At 39.4% G+C, this 7,363-nt stretch overlaps 1 pseudogene; it reads left to right on the top strand.

The window, feature by feature from the left end:
- Nucleotides 1-1,261: 1,261 nt before the first annotated feature.
- On the top strand, nt 1,262-6,883 carry LOC102953379 (annotated as a pseudogene).
- Nucleotides 6,884-7,363: the final 480 nt, after the last annotated feature.

The following is a 7,363-nucleotide window of genomic DNA, read 5'->3' as shown; positions in this document are numbered from 1 at the left end:
CCCCAAATTTCTGCCCAGATTTGTTGGATAGAAGCCAAGAAAAAATGAGTGCCGTATCACATTCGTGAAATTGGGACTAAGAAATGCCATTCCCTACATCACCAAATTATATAGGTTCAAGAGCCAATAAGTGGGAGTGGGAGAGATCCCTTTCACTATTACACCTAATAACTCACTTAAGGGATTTTTTTTGGTGTCTGTCCCACAGCCTTGGACTTGGTGATTTTTGGTGATTTGAAGGTGCTAGTTACCAAGGGAGAAATGCTTCCAGTGAGGAAGGTAGTCATGTTCCATGTAACTGAGAGCTGAGACAGCCCTCTGATCATTAAGACTTCTCCTATTACTGAACCAAGAGGCAGAGGTTACTCCATTCATCGGGGACATTGATTACTATTACCATGGGGATCAGGGTAATAGTTCTGCTACTGCCCCCCAAATTTGGAACAAAGTTCTTGGCCATAGCTGCATTCTTGACTCCTTCTGACTATAGCTCCTACCAGAAAGCTACTTTCCTATGGGCTCCTTTGCCTTTTCAATTTTAGCTTTACACAATTACTGGTCCCTTCTGCTCTGAAGTTTCCAGACTAAAAGCCAAAGCTGTTGCAATGAGCTGCAAGGACTTAAGTAGTGTGTCTGTTACATCTCTTTGCCTTGTTATGTCTCTGATTTCATCCCTTACCAACTGCCCCCTGTTCCCTCCGTCCCACCTACATAGACCTCTGTAGTGTTGCTCAAAGATACCAGGAATCCTCTGTCCCTGTGTTCTGTGCTTTTTCTGCTCTATACTGGAAATGTTTTTCCCTGATGACTGGGATTGGCATCGGTATAGTCTAGTGAAGGAGAAAAGATGAGAAGGAAGGCATTAAGCAGATGGAATAAATGCAGGCAGATTGGTTGTGCATTGATCTTTATTGAGTCTGAGGATGTGTGTGTGAGAGGTCAGTATTATGAGAAGTAAGGGAAATGATTCATTTTCAGAAATACCAAAAAAAAAGCTGTGCTGTCTAGTTAACAGTAGGTTTATAACCTATTGGAAATATGTAGGAACCCTCCCCAACCCATCCCTGCCACAATGGAGTCCCAAATCCTTAGACACTTCACTTCCTGGTCCTTCTTCCCCTCTCCATTTCACAGGCTTATTTTTGTGGGCTTTGCAAAGAGCATGTGCCAAAGAACAAAGGGGAGGAGAACTGAAAATCTCTGTTTCACCTCAGGGAATGTACATTTGTTTCAGTCAGACTATTTTCTGCCTTATATGGGCATGAGCAACATCCAGGTAAGGCTATAACCTCTGTAGTACTCAGCCAATAAGGAACCAGGGCAGGGATGTGCATGCTAGGAAATAAATTGTCTGCTGTAACTGCCCTGAGTGTGCCTGTCCAGCAGACACCCACTCTTGCAGGAACGTTGTTTAAAGCCTCACTTCACTGCACTCCAAGCCCCTGCGTCCTTCCTTTGATTGGGTAGGTGGGCTTATTTCTCACAGTATACTACACTCTCTACTTTTGTATGTATGATAAGAAATTGAAAAGAACCTCTGGAGTTGGATCTGAGGAGCGGGCATTTTAGCAAGTTATCCGTGTGGTACTCATGTATGAAGTCATTTGGGAACCCTGGTTCTGGTGCCTATAAATCTTTCTATTCTGTAGAGTGGGAAGTTTCCAGAAATCTTTGTTTATCCAGGGTCTCCAAATTCTTCCTTATGATGTTCTGCTCACCCCCTTCTCCTTATGAGTCCCTGCCACATTCTTAGAATCTTTTCCTGTCTGATTCTCACCTTAGATGTCAGTTATGTCGTGTGTCAGCTCTTTATCCTCTTTAATAAGCCTGACAGTTTTCCTCACTTTTGCCAGCAGATCAGCTGACATTATGCTCTCACATAATTACAGAGTGCCTCCGGCAACAAGATAAACACAAAACATGCCCTTTGGGTCACTGGAAATACTCCCTCCATGTTTACAGTTCTGAGTTTGCAGATGATCTACAGCTTTAGAGCTGCCTCCTGCTAAATTGTCACAACAAAATGCCCATTTGCCCTGAAATTTTTCTCTCAAACTTGCTGACACCTAGGAAGTTAGAAACTCCTGGGACCCAAGAGGGCTATAATCCTGTTGCACATAGCAAACAGCTGTTAGTTTACAAAGTGCTGATAATTAACAATTTGTATTAGCTACATGTCAACCAGGACACCTCACAGGCACCATTAACATACAGGGTCTCTGGAGTCAAATTTTCCAAACTCTGGCATTTCTTCTTGCTTGTTATTCCCTGATGGGCTCCTTTTTTTTTTTTTCCAAAGTACTGTTACACTGTAGCAGGCTGGGAGTTGAAGACAGTTCTACCAGTATCCATGAATTCTTCTTAAACTTCAATTCCTTTATCTATGACATGAGGAGATTTGATGAGGCTAGATTTCTCAAGCTTTACTACCCAAAGTGTGCTCCACAGTCCTGCAGCACTGGTATCCCTGGAGAACTGGTCAATAATGCAGATTTTTAGGTCCCACTCCAAACCTACTGAACTAGAGTCAGCATGTTATTTTAAATATTTTTTAATGTTTATTTATTTTTGAGAGACAGAGGGAGAAAGGGAGGGAGGGTGGGAAGGGCAGAGAGAAACAGAGACACAGAATCCAAAGCAGGCTCCAGGCTCTGAGCTCTTAGCACAGAGCCTGATGCAGGGCTTGAACCCAGGAGCCATGAGATCATGACCTGAGCCAAAGTCATCTGCTCAACCGACTGAGCTACCCAGCCGCCCCCAGAGTCAGCATTTCAAATAGACTTCCACATGACTCTTACCCACAGGATGGCACCTTTTTATTTCTGTTGTAACAAATTACTACAAACTTAGTGACTTAAAACAAAATTATTATGTTACGGTTCTGTGGGTCAGAAGTGTGACACAGGTCTCACTGGTCTAAAATCAACAAGGCTGTCAACAGGGCTCAGTCCCTTCTCAAGGCTGTGGAAAGGATCTATTTCCTTGCCTCTTCTAGCTTCTAGAAGCAGCCTGCATTCTTTGGCTCATGGCTTCCTTTCTCCATCTTGAAAGCCAACAGTGTTGCATCTCTCTGACTTTCCAGAATCATGTCTCTCTCTAACCCTAAACTCAGTAGGGAAAAGTTCTCCACCTTTAAGGGCTAGCATGATTATATTAGGCTCATTTGGATTATGTAGGATAATCTTGCCACTTTGGAATCCTTAACTAAATTGCATCAGAAAAATCCTTTTTGTCATATAAAGTAACATATTTATATTCCCAGGGATTATGATGTAGACATTTTTGGAAGCCATGATTCTGCTTACTCAACACTAAATTTTTTTTTTAATGTTTTTATTTATTTTCAAGAGAGAGCAAGAAAGAGTGTGAGCAGGGGAAGGATACAGAGAGAGGAAGACACAGAATCCAAAGCAGACTCCAGGCTCTGAGCTGTCAGCACAGAGCCCAATGCGGGGCTTGAGCACAGGAGCTGTGAGATCATGACCTGAGCCAAAGTCAGACATTTAACCTACTGAGCCACCCAGACGTCCCTACTCCACACTAAATTTTGAGAAGTTCTACTCATTACAACATATTCAACTCTAAGAAAATAACTTGAATTCTTTTGTCTGTTTTGACTACATTCTTCTTGTTATAGGTTGAATTGTATCCCTCTACTACTCCTCCCTGCCCCAAAATTCATATGTTGAAGTCACAACCCCTAGTGCCCCAGGCCATGACTTTACTTGGAGATAGGGCCTTTAAAGAGGTAATCAAGGTAAAATGAGCTTATGGGGTAGTGAGTGGCCCTAGTCCAAAATGACTTGTATCTTTATAAGAAGAGCAAATTAGGATACAGACATGCACAGAGGAAAAAAAAACAAAAAAACATATGAAGACACAGAAGACAACCATTTATGAGGTAAGGAGCGAGACCTTAGAAGGAACCAGACCTAGCAACACTTTCATCTTGGACTTCCAGCCTCCAGGCTGTGAGAAAATAAATGTCTTTTGTGTAAGCCCTCCAGTCTGTGGTACTTCGTCATGGCAGGCCTAGCAAATTAATACACCTGCCAGTGCGATTTCAACATACTTTGCGACAACCATGACTACACCCTCATCAGTGCTGCTTTGTTATTGAGCTACTGAAGTCTTCCTGAACTGAGTTTAATCACTTTTATCCCCTCTATCTGATAATAACTTAATCTCTACCTCAGTGTTAGACAGAATGATAACCCAGCGTACTTGCTTTCCCTGGTGACTCAGTCTACAGAAACATGTTCATCCTTCTTAACAAAATACACAAATTCAACTCAGTTCTGCATAAAATCCTTGCTGCTTTATCCAAGATTGTGTGCCGTTAATTATTCCCTCTCTTCCCAGGTTTTCTATCCTCTGCCAGTGAATCTTCCCTAACTACAAAAACGCTTGGTTCTACCTATTCAGTAGAACCACCAGCCTATAGTTCTTGTAAAACACTAACTTGTGCAAGAAGGAATTCGTACTCAACCTCTGCATTCTTATCACCAAGCCACTGCTTCCCATCTCACAATCTGACTTCTATCCCAAAAAAAAAGTAGGCCAGAACTGCCACCTCGGGTATAACTGGTGACCATTTTTATGACTGCCAAATCTGGTAGTATCTTCTCACTTTTCATTCTCTTTGATCTGCAGTTTCAACAGTGTAGATTGGACTTTTTTGCAGTGTTGTACTATTTCTTTTTTATTTTCCTTCTTCTCTAATGTTTCCTTCTTTGTCTCTTGCACTGACTCCATTTCTAAAACTATTCAGTGAGCCCTTACCATGTTTCGGAACAGGGCTGATTCTTACCCTTAAAGAATTTGCTCTTTTTCTTCCCTACCTGAAGTGGGCTTTTCCCATGTTTAAATGCAATTGTTTCCCAAATATCAATCCTTGGGGTTCTCGGTTTTTCTCATAGTAATGTATTTACTCCTAATGATTTTTAACTAGGGCCTCTTTGAAAGTAATTCCCAAAACTTTATTTTTCATGACTTTCACTAAACTTATCTATTATCATGTTGCTGTACTATTTTATATTCTACATCTGAAATTAAACTTTATACAAATGAGCCAAAATTGTGCTTACTGAAATTGTGCATTGAAAAAGATAGAATAGGGGCGCCTGGGTGGCTCAGTCGTTAAGCATCTGACTTCAGCTCAGGTCATGACCTCACAGTTTGTGAGTTCGAACCCCATGTCAGGCTCTGTGCTGACAGCTTAGAGCCTGAGGCCTGCTTTAGATTCTGTGTCTCCTTCTCTCTCTTTCCCTCCCCAACTTGTGCTCTGTCTCTCTATGTCTCTCAAAAAATAAAAAATGTAAAAAAAAAATTTTTTTAAAGAAAAAGATAGACTATACAACAGTAAATACTTTGGTAGACTTTACCATTAGGTTAAAACTAAGAATATAAATTTTAATGTGATAAATGCAACAACCTGCAAATATTAACCACACAGGTACAAAGACGAGAGACTAGTTTTTATAAAGGAATCTGTAAAAAAGAGACATGAGACTACATTAAAAAGCTAGTAAATCTTAGACTGCATTAAGAAAGCATAGTTTCTAGAACAAGAAGGAAGGACATTCCATTGTTGTCTGGGCAGATAATACTAGGGTCAAACTTTTGAAATAGTTACTGGCACTTACCAATGGATGGCTAGCCAAAGAGCATGAGTAAAAACAATCAAAACGGAGGGAATCTGAAAAGTGTTTCTTAGGTCAAAACATTAAAAAAAAAAACAAAAAGAGAATACTTTGAATCAAATGACTAGTTTTCTGAAGCACAAGAAGCTGAAAATCTATGAAACAAAGAGATGAAAAAAGATGGTGAAGACAGAGCATTGTGTAAAGCAACAAAATGAAGTGGAAATACTTACAGCACAACTGGCAGAAAAAGATAGTAACCTTCAAAAATGTCAAGAAGAATGGGATCAACTTATTGCAGCTTTAGAAATACAGCTGAAGGGACTGATCTCTAGCAACGTACAGAAAAATAATGAAATTGAACAACTTAAAAAGATCACATCAGAGGCTTCTGTAACAGAAGAAAAAACTTTAGTTATCAAGCCTAGCCATAGGAGTTCAATGGATCTTATCAGAGGTGAAACTGAACCTCAAACAACAAGTTTTGAAATTTCTAGAAATGAGTAGAGGATGGTTCTGCAGTCTTGGACTCTTGTGAAGTATCAACAGAAAATAATCAAAGTACTCCATCTCCAAAACCTGAGTTAGAGATTCAATTTACACCTTTATGTCCAAACAAATTGTCAGTGAAACACCCTGGTTTTACCTTACCAGTGACAGTTAAGATTTCCAAGGCCCAGAAGAGGAAGAGTAATGAAATAGAAGAAAGTAAATATTTCCAAGATGGTGGAGATAGAAATAGTATTAAGCATATTCCTGAAGCTCTGTCAGGATTTGGTGAAATGTGAAAATAAGAAGAATACTATGCCCAGAACTAATTTAAGTCCCTTGCTTTTGAGCATAGGAATTCTTGTGTCAAAAGGAACAAAAGGCTTCCACACATCCATCATGTAAGAACTACACTATTTACAGAGTCAGGCATCCACGGTTAGTATAAAGTTGGCCTCTAAGAAAAAAGAAGGAATGCTACAGAAATTTGGAGACTCTTACAACATTCTCCAGCAATTCTTCAATCAAAAGCAAAGAAGATAATTGAAACAATGAGCTCTTCAGTGGTCTCAATGTGGAAGTAAGTTAAGAAAATGTGTCTCAACCAAAACCAGACAAATGGAAATTATACACAAATGAAATTTCATCTCCTATTACATATATCTGGCCAAGTGATTTTGATGGTCCATAAAGTGAAAGAGAGTAATCATCAGATTCTCAAACAATGACTTTGAACTAAAACAGCCAAATAAATCACTTATGGAGAATGTGTCAATATAAATTTTATGTTCATAATCATTGCAACTTGCATCCTGACTTTTCAAAGGTAATTGTATATATTATGATGCATTAAATCCCTCTGTGTACACATTGCTATTTTATACATGGTATAACTTTAATTCAATAAAGAAAATAATCCAATAATACAAAAAAATGGCTAGCTCCAAATATGAAATGTAGCTATAAAGGACAAAACACATGATAAAGTCTGATTCAATATGGAAGACCTTTCTAATAAAGATGTTAAAAAATACATCCAGTTGCCATGTAATGACCTCTGCACCACAAAAATCCTACATCACCAAAAGTGTCCAAGAATTTAAGGTCTGTATTAAAGAAAAGCAATCTAACCTGACAGAAAGACAATGGACTTTGGATTCAAATAATATTGAATTCAAATGATGGCTTAGTAACTTCCACCTAGGTCATCTTGGAGAAGTTATTGACTTCTC

The sequence above is a fragment of the Panthera tigris genome, chromosome B2 (assembly GCF_018350195.1).
Source record: "Panthera tigris isolate Pti1 chromosome B2, P.tigris_Pti1_mat1.1, whole genome shotgun sequence".
NCBI lineage: Eukaryota > Metazoa > Chordata > Mammalia > Carnivora > Felidae > Panthera > Panthera tigris.
The sequence above is the reverse complement of the archived record's forward strand: the minus strand, read 5'-3'. Positions and strand labels throughout refer to the sequence as shown.